The sequence below is a fragment of the Pongo pygmaeus genome, chromosome 16 (genome assembly GCF_028885625.2).
Source record: "Pongo pygmaeus isolate AG05252 chromosome 16, NHGRI_mPonPyg2-v2.0_pri, whole genome shotgun sequence".
Taxonomy (NCBI): domain Eukaryota; kingdom Metazoa; phylum Chordata; class Mammalia; order Primates; family Hominidae; genus Pongo; species Pongo pygmaeus.
The window spans coordinates 22,414,277-22,427,628 of record NC_072389.2 but is presented as its reverse complement, the minus strand read 5'-3'; the positions used below and the strand labels follow the sequence as shown (position 1 = coordinate 22,427,628).

General features: G+C 41.6%; 1 protein-coding gene, 1 long non-coding RNA gene and 1 other non-coding gene across 3 annotated transcripts in view; 1 reads left to right on the top strand and 2 right to left on the bottom strand.

The window, feature by feature from the left end:
• The window catches only part of LOC134738377 (putative GED domain-containing protein DNM1P46), an 85,944-nt gene that overhangs the window by 71,073 nt on the left and 1,519 nt on the right, over positions 1-13,352 (top strand). The gene's annotated exons all lie outside the window — the stretch shown is intronic.
• On the bottom strand, positions 474-12,321 carry LOC134738378 (uncharacterized). The gene is made up of 4 exons (XR_010124054.1): positions 11,920-12,321; positions 5,112-5,764; positions 2,103-2,166; positions 474-656 (listed from the first exon to the last, which is right to left on the bottom strand). It is a non-coding gene; the product is annotated as an uncharacterized LOC134738378 (long non-coding RNA).
• On the bottom strand, positions 3,763-3,894 carry LOC134738404 (U8 small nucleolar RNA). Its single transcript, XR_010124106.1, has one exon. It is a non-coding gene; the product is annotated as a U8 small nucleolar RNA (small nucleolar RNA).

Genomic DNA, 13,352 nt, shown 5'->3' with positions numbered 1-13,352 from the left:
GATCCACCCACCTCAGCCTCCCAAAGTGCTGGGATTACAGGCATGAGCCACTGCACCTGGCCCAATTTCATATATATATATATATATATATTTTTTTTTAAGACGGAGTCTCGCTGTCGCCCAGGCTGGAGTGCAGTGGCACAATCTTGGCTCACTGCAGGCTCAGCCCCCCACCGGGGTTCACGCCATTTTCCTGCCTCAGCCTATATATTTTTTTAAAATCTTACAAGTTAACATAAAATGGAAATCTGAGTATTACAAGCAACAACAACAACAACAACAGAAAGTTCAAAATCACCATCTACTCTCATCTACTGTAAGACCTAAGGATTAAGCAGAGGATAATTTCCATAAACCTAAAATCATGATAAATCAGTTTTTTCATGGTAGTTAAATCAAATTGCTATTTTAGCACTTGTTTGAGCCTCAAAAAACATAAATTTAAATGCATAAGTCACATCACAGAGGCCTACCAGTGGGGAATGGAGAAGCCTGGTGGCCACCTCCTGGTGACCAGCCACCACGCACAAACAGCAAAGGAGATTAAGCTTGGCTCAGGAGGTCCTCGAGCTCTTCGCAATGGAGTCGATCTGTGAGCACACTTGTTGCAAAAAAGTCATTCCAATCTTGGTCTTTCAGAAATTATAACTTATCCACTGCCAAGGAAAGAAAATAACAGAAGTATGAATGATGAGAAAGACAACTACTGGAAACACTACATGAGAAATAAACACAGAATTATGACAGCTAAGATGAGGACAAAGAAAACACGACACTGTCAAAACCAAAAATACTCCAAAGATGACACTACTTCTATTTGTCCTTCTATATTTCCCATCTCTTTATCTATCCACGGAAACTTTTTAACCACTTCAATGGAAAACTATGCTTTCAAACCAAGCAGATGTCTAAAGCAGAATTGTCCCACAACCTAGACTATAACAAAATGTAAAGTTGAATACAACTGGAGTAAAAGACAAAAGAGCCTTTGTATAAATAAATCAACCCGCAAATATTGCAAAAAGCACAAATCCCACAGTTATTAAAAAGTTCCAATAAAATTACTGTAAAAAATGATGAGGAAAACATGATAGCTAAAATCACCTGAAATGCCTACCTCCAAATCCATATACAAAAAAAGGGCAAAATCTAGGAAATGTGATACCCCCTAAAATTAACATATTTTTGGCTGATCTCAATCTTTAGACAAAACATATTATAAATATAATTTCCCAAATAACTCAAAGAAGAAAAAGGAAATAGTATTTCCCGGTAATAATTCTCTAGGTTTGCATAAATAGACCTACTTGGCAATGAAAGCACTATTATTAATATTTGGCTTCACTTTGGTCTTTAAACGTCCTTCTCCACAGGTTTTTCTGGTTGTTTTTATCGGTAATTAAGTTGACTGATATAAACCCTTAGCTGGTTTATTGAAACCTAAATATATTTTAAATTTACTTCAAATCATAGATTCTACTCTAGCCACAATGAATAATTTTCCCCAAATTGAGTTCAACAGCTTAAAATATAATTTGTTAAACAAACAAACAAAAAAAAAGTTTAAGGTATGTAAAAATTTCTGACTTTCACCCTAAATAAGATTTTCATTAGCTCAACAGAAATGTAATAATTATCCCTTAAGTATCTCCACTACCACACCATCTCCACAGTCATGAAACACCTAGTCCCATTCTCAAATGTTCTGGTCCCACCAATAGAATCCCAATCCTTCCTTGTTGTCCCCAACCCTGTGCACCTACACCTGCCATAAATGGTGGAAATTCAACCAGCTCTATGAAGGGAAGGGAGGAGACCCTCCCCCAACCCACTCTACAGGAAAACTTGCCCAGATCTATAGGAACCTCCCCACACACAAGAGGACAGGACAGCCCAGACTCAGCTGAGAAATGTCCACAGCTGGCACAAATGAATTACAGATTATTTACAATTCACATTAACACTGCTCCAAGAATATAACCAACTGTCAAGACAAAAAAAATTTAGTTATTCACATACAAATATTCCATTTCTGAATAAATTTCACATTTGTATCTGTATACAAAGAGTCTACATGTTCGATAACTCCTTTATGATCTTACCTGAAAATGCTGGTAGATGCAATATTTTTGGATCAAATTTAACTGATGGTGGTTTTTTCATTACCTGTGGTTAAAAAAAAAAAACTTTTGAGACAATTTTTAAGATGGATATCTGTCTCCTTATATGTCCCTTATATCAAATAATAAATCAATGAGGACAAAAAAAGAATGTGTAAAATTTGTTACCAAAAAGAATAAGAACGATGCCTTTTCAGATTAAAACATACATATATAGATAATAATTTATTTTCTAAAATAATTTCAATTGATATCTGTAATAAAATACAGCCTCAAAGAAAAAATTCACCCCTATCTTGGCTTACTCTTTAGATAATTTACCTCTAATTAGAAATTCAGTCATTCAACAAATATCTATTGGGTACCTGCCAAGGTAAGGCTCTATGTCAAGGGTTAAGGGGGATACAAAAATATAAAACACACAATCCTATTTTCAGAGAGCTGACATTCTGGTTGGGAAGATGAGACAAACATTTGATAAACAACAAAATATTTCACAATTGAAAAGAGGTAGGACATAACTACAGACAAAACCCTGGACAGAAAGAATTTTTTTGTAAATAGTAGTTTAGAGAATACAGCAAGCACTTTACTTGATATAGTTGAGACCGGGTTTACAGAAGAGGTAGGGGGTGGGTTGAGGTCTTGAAGAATGGTTAGAACTTTATGGTTATATCAGAGAAGACACCATTCAAGGAAGCCATAATAGCATGAACTGGAAAGTGCACAATTTATTTGAGAAATGTGAAGAAACCATGTAGTTGGATCCATGAGCTTAGGATGGCCAGATACTGCATCTTGAGACTTTTAGTTAAAAATTCAACCATCATTTCTATACCTAACTCCTGCAAAATTTCTATATGTAGTATTTTTAAAACCTTTACCAATTAAGTAACCAGCATTACCGTATTTACGGTAGTATTCTTACTAAAATGCATATTCTCATTCTAATCTCATAATCCAAATTAATAATCTCATTCTAATCATGAGAAACCCTTAGATAAGCCTAAATTAAGGGACATTCTTCAAAACACTGAACCAGTTACTCTTCAAAGTGTCAAGGACTTGAGTCATACGTTTTATAACCTGTATTACAAAAACATACAAAGGCCAGGTGCGGTGGCTCACATCTGTAATCCCAGAACTTTGGGAGGCCTAGGCAGGTGAATCATGAGGTCAGGAGTTCAAGACCAGCATGGCCAACATGGTAAAATCACATCTCTACTAAAACTACAAAACTTAGCCATGCGCAGTGGCAGGCACCTGTAATCCTAGCTACTCAGGAGGCTGAGGCAGGAGAATAGCTTGAACCCGGTCGGCAGAGGTTGCAGGGAGCTGAGATCACACCACGACACTCCAGCCTGGGTGACAGAGTGAGACTTCATCTCAAAAAAAAAAAAAAAAAAAAAAGACAAACTGTCAAGGTCATGAAAGGCAAGAAAAGTCTGAGAAATTCTGACAAAACCATGAAAGACTACGGCAGACTATACGAGACTAGGGAGGCATAACAACTAACTGTAATGTGGGATCCTGAACAACAAAAAAAAAAGGACATTAGAGGCAACTGGTAGAATTCAAATAAATTTGGTAGTTTAGTTAACAGCACTATACTCATGTTTTATTTTTCCTTTTTCAGAAAGAATTCAAAAGGAGCAATCAGGGTATTGCATGACATCATTATACAGAGATATGAATCAAGTATGATGCAACTCCAACTACCACATTCTACTGCCCTCCAAAAGGAGGAACAGGTAAGGATTATCCTGCCTGACTAGCACTATACCAATGCTAATTCCCAGGTGTTGTTAACTATACTATAGACCTATAAGATGTGAACATTAAGAGCAGCTGGGCAAAACGTATACAGGAACTCTCAACTATTTTTTAACCTTCTCTCTAAGACTAAAAGTAGTTTAAAATTAAAAGTTAAACACAAAAATGTCCACTGACTAAGGCTTCCCATAAACTATCAAATATGGTTATAAGAAGAAAAAAAGAAACAAAGAATATCGTCTAAGGCAAGCTTGTGCAACCCACAGCCCATGGGCTTCATGCGGCCCAAGGCGGCTTTGAATGTGGCCCAACACAAATTCCTAAACTTTCTTAAAACATTGTAAGATGTTTTTTGCAATTTTGTTTGTTTGTGTTTTAGTTTATCAGCTATCGTTAGTGTATTTTATGTGTGACCCAAGACAATTCTTCTTCCAGTGCCGCCCAGGAAAGCCAAAAGACTGGACACCCCTGGGAAAGATATCACAAATTGTTCTAGAAAACCCACTTTGAAAATGCACCAATGCACATCAAACTTAGCATAATAAAGTTACTCTGCCACACATATGAACTCACAAAAAGGATTAGCTCCATTATGAAAAATAGCTAAATAATCTATATAAAATGCTGTCTGTCTAGAAAATAAACATGAATCCAAGAACCCTTTGGTATAAACCACAGTATTGTTCCCAATGAGATACGAAAAGACAGTCATGAATTAATACAGAAAAAGAGATTTAAAAAAGAAAAAGAAGGCTGGGCGTGGTGGCTTACACCTGTGATCCCAGCACTTTGGGAGGTGGAGGCGGGCAGATCACGAGGTCAGGAGATCAAGACCATCCTGGCTAACATGGTGAAACCCTGTCTCTACTAAAAATACAAAAAATTAGCTGGGTGTGGTGGTGGGCGCCTGTAGTCCCAGCTACTCTGGAGGCTGAGGCAGGAGAATGGTGTGAACCCAGGAGGCGGAGCTTGCAGTGAGCCAAAATCACACCACTGCATTCCAGCCTGGGTGACAGAGGGAGACTCTATCTCAAAAAAAAAAAGTAACAGAAGCAGGAAAATTAAAATAGAGAGTAAGTAGTGGAATGTATGTTGTGGAGTTGGAAGTCAAGACAAAACACAGGGACTTAGAAATGCATCTGTTTTTTAAAGTAAATACTCATTTTCCCCTAGCAATAAAGTATTATATTCCAAAAGGCAAGAAGCAAAAAAACTCACAGTGGTTTAGAAGTACATTGTGAACCGTGACTCCTCCAGCTCCCATAGTGTCTCCTCACCATCTCCCATGCAGTCTTAACAACCTGTGAGAGGGCAGGGCTTCCGTGTGATCTGCCTGCCCAGCCCAGCCTGGTGAGCAGTGCCCTCTGACTGCTTCTGCCTTCAAAATACGTCAGAGACTAGAATACTTAGAGTGATTCACATTAGTGCAGATGGAGAAACGATGGGACTGAGAGCTAAGGTCTGAGGTCAAGAGGCTGGCAACCCCTCCGTGGCATGTGGAAGAAAGCAGTAGTGAGAGGCAGAGCTGACTCATTCAAAACAGAGGGGAGAAAACTTAGAACTCCAGTGAAGTGGAAGTGAAGGCAGAGGAAAGCGTTGCAGACAGAGCGGGACCTGGAAATGCAGACATGCAGCACAAATGAAACAGAAGCAGACAAGAGAAAAGGAAAGATTAGACAGTAAATAATATTCTGAATGAAAATCTCATGCAGATTTCAGATCTCAGTAAAGTCTACAACTCAGTTGTTAGAGTGCTTTCTGTACCCTTGGATTGTCATTAATGGGGGTGACAACAAGATCTGAGTCCATGTAGATAAGCTCTCTCTCATCTGGGATTCCAGGTCCTGCTGACTCAGGTGTCCACTTGTAATCTGAAATGAGAACAAAAGAACAAAAATTAGACTTTGTTTCTGTGACTAATATAGAGCTTTAAAACACTGAACTAACAAGATGCTGAGGAAGACACCACTGTAAAATGTCACCTATATCAATGTACTTCAACTGCTATTCAAGACAGTTGCAGTCTCACTTAATTTTCACAAAAATCCTAAACTGTACATACCATCATTTCCATTTTACAGATAGAAATATAAAACTCTGAGAAAGTAACTGAATTGCTCATGTTACCATTAAGCCTGGCCAGGACTAGAAAAAAGATCTTTACAATTCAATGTTCTAAACTGTGATGAGGCAAACTGGTTTTTCGATTATCAGCATGGGTTTTTTTTGTTTTGTTTTGTTTTGTTTTGTTTTTTTAGGGATGGAGTCTCACTCTGTCACATAGGCTGGAAGGCAGTGGTGCAACCCTGGCTCACTGCAACCTCTGTCTCCCGGGTTCAAGTGATTCTCCTGCCTCAGCCTCCTAAGTAGTGGAATTATGGGTGCACGCCACCATGCCCAGCTAATTTTTTTTTTTTTTTGAGACAGAGTCTTGCTCTGTCACCAGGCTAGAGTGCAGTGGCACGATCTTGGCTCACCAGAACCACCGTCTCCTGGGTTCAAGTCATTCTCCTGGCTCTGCCTCTTGAGTAGCTGGGACGAGGTTTCACCACGTTGGCCAGGCTGGTCTCAAACTCCTGGCCTTAGGTGATCCGACTGCCTCGGCCTCCCAAAGTGCTGGGATTATAGGTGTGAGCCACTGCACCCGACCCATGGCTTTATTTTTCATTCATAGAATGCTAATCAATTTATTTCTGCTTTACAGAATATTCAATGTGAAGTTGAAACTGTAACATAAAAAAATTTTCAGACTTAAATACAGAACGGTTACCTAAGTGTTAAACCTCAATTATTTATTAAGCCTCGTAAGAGTTGATACATAATAAAATGAATCACCATTCACCATCAGTTATTCCTTTGAGATGGTACTTTGTGCTCTATTTAAACATAATTTGTATTCCTAGGGCTATGCCCCAGTATTTCCCATCAGAAAAAAAAAAAAAAAAAGAGGATTTATGCTTAAGAACCTTAAAAGATAAAGGAACAGAGTTAGCTAAGAAAATTCCTGGAAACCCAATGTGCCCCTTGCAACTCAGATGAAAGATATAAGAAAACATACAAACAGGCTGGGCACGGTGGCTCAAGCTTGTAATCCCAGCACTTTGGGAGGCTGAGGTGGGCAGATCACAATGTCAGGAGTTCAAGACCAGCCTGACCAACATGGTGAAACACTATCTCTACTAAAAATACAAAAATTAGCTGGGGGTGGTGGCATGCACCTGTAATCCCAGCTATTCAGGAGGCTGAGACAGGAGAATCACTTGAACCCAGGAAGCGGAGGTTGCAGTGAGTTGAGATTGTGCCACTGCACCAATTAAAAAAATTATATGCAAAAATTAATTTCCTATAGGTAAATTGAATGTAGGCACAAATGCCAAGTTATAAGAAATAGCCCACTCACAACAGCAAAAATATATATAACAAAATGTTCAGGAATAAACTAAATGATCAATAATTGCAATGAGATCATGATCATTAAACGAAAATAATCATTATAAAATTATAATCTCTTCTTTCAAAGTGAACACATTATGTATAAAAACAGAAGTAATGATATCAAAATGTATGAGATGTATGAGGTTACAGTGAACTATGATCATGCCACTGCACTCCAGCCTGAGCAACAGGCTTTTAAAAAAAAAAATGTAATCGCTGTTTAACTGGGAATTTCATCGTAAACAATTTTTCTATTGTCTTTTTCCTCTTTTATATTTTACAAGTTTTTTACAATTATATATGTTTTGTAATAGAATAAAAAGTATCATTTAAAAATTATAAAACATAAGGCCAACACAGTGGCTCACACCTGTAATCCCAGCTCTTTGGGAGGCCAAGGCGGGCAGATCACATGAGTCCAGGAGTCTGAGACTAGCCTGGGCAACATGGGGAAACCTCTACGAAAAATACAAAAAATTAGCCATGCATGGTGGCGCACACCTGTAGTCGCAGCTACTCAGGAGGCTGAGATGAGAGACTCACCTAAGCCCAAGAAGTTCAGGCTGCAATGAGCCATGATCCTGCCACTCCACTCCACCCTGGGTGACAGGAGTGACGCTCTGTCTCAAAAATAAATAAATACTGAGATATATATGTAAAATAAACTACGTTAGGTATTCACATTATTGATTATATTTTCTCAATAGAATGATTATATATTCCTCTTTATAACCATCTGCCAGAAGAGCTTCAACATCTATGGCATTTCAGAATGAATTTTTTTTTTTTTTTTTTTTTTTTTGAGATGGAGTCTAACTCTGTCGCCCAGGCTGGAGTGCAGTGGTGCGATCTCGCCTCACCGCAACCTCCACCTCCCAGGTTCACACCATTCTCCTGCCTCAGCCTCTTGTGTAGCTGGGACTACAGGCGCCCACCACCACACCCAGCTAATTTTTTGTATCTTTAGTAGAGATGGGGTTTCACTGTGTTAGCCAGGATGGTCTCCATCTCCTGACCTTGTGATTTGCCCTCCTCAGTCTCCCTCAGTGCTTGGATTACAGGTGTGAGCCACCGTGCCCGGCCCAGAATAAATTTTTAAATTTACATTGATTTTCTATTTCACATAACCAAAAAATTAGCACAGTGAGATTTTATTATAACCTATTTATACTAAAGTTCAAAGCAGAAATAAGCTTCACATGGTCCAAATACACTTCACATTACATCAAAACTAGTTAAAAACTAAAAGCAATTATATTTGTCAAGCAATAAGTAGCATAAAAATAACTTAGAATTAATTCAAAGTAGGTCTGCATTCAACACAACTATGATTGAAAGAAATTAAAGTAAGACCTAAATAAGTACAAATACATCCTGTGTTCATGGAGGAAAACTTAATATTGTTAAAATGGCAGTACTTCCTAAGTTCATCTACATAGTCAATGCAACTCTGATTAAAATCCCAGCTGGCTCCTTTGCAGAAACTGACAAGCTGATCCTAAAATTCATATGGAAATGCAAGTGACCCAGAACAGCCAAACCCACCTTAAAAAACTTTCTGGAGGATTCATACTTTCTGATTTCAAAGCTTACTAAACAGCTACAGTAATCAAGAGTGTGCTACTGGTATAAGGACAGATGAAGAGATGAAAGAATAGAATCCAGAAATAAACTTTCACATATACAGTCAATTGATCTTCAGTAAGGGTTCCAAGACAATTCAATGGGGAAAGAATAAGCTTTTCAACAGATAGTTCTGAGATAACTGGATGTCTAGGTGCAAACAATGAAGCTATACCCCCTACTTCATGCCACATGCAAAAATTAACTCAAATGGATAAAAGAGCTCAATATAAGAGATATTGACAAAACTATAAAACTCATAGAAAAAAACATAGACAGAAACCTTTGTGACCTTGGTGTAGCAATGTTTTTTTAGATATTACACCAAAAGCACAAGGAGCAAAAAAACACAAATGAAGAAAGATAAATTGGACTATATCAAAATTTAAAATCTTTGTGCTTCAAAGGACACCATCAAGAAAGAAAAAAAGACAATCCAGAAAAAGGGAGAAAATTGTTATAACTCCTATCTAGAATATGTAAAAAAATTCTTACAACGAAATAATAAAGAGATACATAACCCACTTAAAAATAGGTTAAATTTTGGAATAAATATTTCCCCAAAGAAAATAGACAAATGGCCAATAAACACATAAAAAGATACTCAACAACATTAGCCATCACGTAAATGCAAATCAAAACCACTAAGACATAGAAATTCACACCTACTAGCTGGGCGCAGTGACTCACACCTGTAATCCAAATACTTTGGGAGGCGGAGACAAGTGGATCATTTGAGGTCAGGAGTTCGAGACCAGCATGGCCAACATGGTGAAACCCCGTCTCTACTAAAAATACAAAAATTAGCCAGCTGGTAGTGGTGCATGCCTATAATCCCAGCTACTCGGAAGGCTGAGGCTGAGGCAGAAGAATTGCTTGAGCCTGGGAGATGGAGGTTGCAGTGAGCCAAGATCATGCCACTGCACTCCAGACTGGGCAACAGTCAGACCCTGTCTCAATCAATCAATCAATCAATGGAATCTCACACCTGCTAGATGTGAAATAGGATGGCGATCATGAGAAAGACAGGCAATGCAAAACTATTCACAATAGCCAACAGGTGGATGCAACCCAAGCATTCATCAACAGATGAAAAGATAACAAGGCGTATTAAATACATACAAGGGAATATTATTCAGCCTTAAAAACAAATGAAATTCTGGCACATGCTACAACATGGATGAACGTTAAAGACATTATGCTAAGTGAAATAAGCCAGGCACAAAAGGACAAATACTATATGAGACCACTTATGCCAGCAGTCCCCAAACTTTTTGGCATCAGGAACCAGTTTTGCAGAAGACAATTTTTCCACAGACAAGGTTGTGGGAGATGATTTTGGGATGATTCAAGGACATTGCATTTATTGTGCATTTTATTTCTATTATTATTACATTGTAACATATAAGGAAATAATTGTACAACTCACTATAATATAGAATCAGGGCTGGGCACAGTGGCTGACGCCTGTAATCCCAGCATTTTGGGAGGCCAAGGTGGGCAGATCATGAGGTCAGGAGATCGAGACCATCCTGGCTAACACGGTGAAACCCCGTCTCTACAAAAAAATACAAAAAATTGTCGGGGCGTGGTGGCTGGCCCCTGTAGTCCCAGCTACTCACGAGGCTGAGGCAGGAGAATGCCGTGAACCTGGGAGGCGGAGCTTGCAGTGAGCCCAGATTGCGCCACTGCACTCCAGCCTGGGTGACAGAGCAAGACTCCCTCTCAAAAAAAAAAAAAAAAAAAGACTACAAATGATAAGCAACATAGAATAGATATTTAAGGAAAGGCTTTGAAGAGGAAAATAAGATCAAAATAAACTAAAAAAATTATTACAGAACAAAGAGATTCTAGGGAGAAGACAAAAGAGTATCAAAATCACTTTGTAAAGATACTTGTGAATACATTACATGTATAAAACAAAACAGAGGCCGGGCGCGGTGGCTCACGCCTGTAATCCCAGCACTTTGGGAGGCTAAGGCGGGCGGATCATGAGGTCAGAAGATCAAGACCATTCTGACTAACATGGTGAAACCGCGTCTCTACTAAAAAAATCCGTCTCTACTAAAAACACAAAAGTTAGCTAGGCGTGGTGGCGGGCGCCTGTAATCTCAGCTACTCTGGAGGCTGAGGCAGGAGAATCGCTTTAACCAGTGGACTGTCAAGAGAGGTAGGCTGCAGCAAGCCGAGATCGCGCCACTGCACTCCAGCCTGGGCGACAGAGTGAGTGAGACTCTGTCTCAACAAAAAGAAAAAAAGAAAGAAAACTTTTTCTTGAGAGAGAGAGAGAAGTCTCGCTCTTCTCCCCCGGGTTTGAGTGCAACGGCTCCATCTCAGCTCACTGCAACCTCCGCCTCCTGGGTTCAAACCATTCTCCTGCCTCTGCCTCCCAAATAGCTGGGATTAAGTCGCCTGCCAACACGACCGGCTAATTTTTCTATTTTTTAGTAGAGACGGGTTTCAGCATGTTGGCCAGGCTGGTCTCCAGCTCCTGACCTCAAGTGATCAACCCGGTTGGCCTCCCAAAGTGCTGGGATTACAGGCGTGAGCCACTACGCCCCGCCAAAAAACCGAAAATCTTAAAGGTCTTTCCCCTTCCCCGCCTGGGCTCCAACAACTCGGGAGTCGCCCTGCCCCGCCCTGTCGCGGTCCCCAGAGCAGGTGGGCTCACTGACGGCGACCATGGGTCCCAAGAGGGCTCCGGCAGCCGCGGGCTCCCACCTCGAAGCGCAGCGACAGGGGCCGAGAGGGGCCAGCAGCCCCCAAGCCAGCCCCGCGCTAGGAGTTGGAGAGACGCGCCCTCCGCCTTCTCCCACCCAAGCCTGGAGCAGTGCCCGGCGGGCTAGTTGCGGGAGAAAGGGGCGGGGAACTGGGGCCTCCCTGGGGCAGGTTCCCCTTTGTCCTGGGACTCTGGGCACCCGCTTTCCGCCCTCGCCCTGCCCCGCGAGGCCGCCACCCGGCGACTCACCTTGATGTTGCGGTGGAGCGTGAGCCGCGGCTGTGGCTCCTGGTTCTCGTGGAAGATAGAGGCCGGCAACTTCAGTTTGGCCTTGAACGCTGACAGGGACATCTTTCCCTCATCTCAGGCGGGAGGGGCGCGGAAAAGGAGCCTGTCCCGAGCCGCTGTCATGGCCGCGACCACCCGGCGGGGCCCCCGGCCGAGCTCTCGCGGCTCCACCTCTCCCCGCGGCGGTGACCCTCGTGGGAGCGCTGCTGGAAAATGGCAAGGGACACCGAGGACTTGGCGGGAGCTGTGTGGCGGCCTGGGGGGCTGCTCCCTTTATAACCGACTCCACCGACAGGAGGCGCGGCTCCGTCAAGCCGCAGCTTAAAAGGGCAACAGCACCAGCGCCCCCGCTACCGCCTGGGAAAGGGCTGCCCCTACCCCGCCCTGGTCCTCGTGGCCCCTCACCTCTTACCCCTCACCCCTCACCCCTCAACCCGGCGCACCCTGCGTGTGCGCGCTCCCGGCTGCCCCCTCCTCTCTTGACCCAGCACCTTTCTGCCCGACCCATCTGGTCCCTTCTTCACACTCGCGACTGGGCGCCACAACCACTAAATCTGTGTGTGTGTGTGTGTGTGTGTGTGTGTGTGTGTGTCCCTGTCCCAAGGGGGCGTGGCTCACGCCTGTAATCCCACCACTTTGGGAGGCTAAGGCCGGCGGATCAGGAGGTCAGGAGAGAAGACCATCCTGGCTAACACGGTAAAACCCCGTCTCTACCAAAAAAAATACAAAAAAATTAGCCGGGTGTGCTGACAGACGCCTGTAGTCCCAGCTACTTGGGAGGCTGAGGCAGGAGAATGGCATGAACCCGGGAGGTGGAGCTTGCAGTGAGCTGAGATCGCGCCACTGCACTCCGGCCTGGGCGACAGAGCAAGACATAGCAAAAAAAAAAAAAAAAAAAAAAAAAAAGAAAACTAAACCTCAAAGGATCACTAGTGGTCAGCAATTATATGCAAATAAATAGGAAAACGTACTAAAAATGGATAAATTTCCAGACACATCTAACCTACCAAGATTGAACCATGATGAAACCCAAAACCTGAACAAACTGATAACAAATAATGGGATCAAAGTGGTAATAAAAAGTCTCCCAGCAAAGAAAAGCCTGGGACCTGATGATTCACTGCTGAATTCTAGCAAACATTTAAACAAGAACTAATACCAACCTTACCCAAATGATTCCAAAAATAGAGAAGGAGGGAATACTTGCAAACTCATTCTACAAGGCTAACATTATCCTGATACCAAAATCAAAGATACAAACAAAAAAAGAAAACTACAGGCCAATATCACTGATGAATACTGATGCAAAACTCCTCAATAAAATATTAGCTAACAGAATTCCACAACACATTAAAGTTGGGCTGCAGTGTCCCAGGTTCACTCAACCCTTCCCG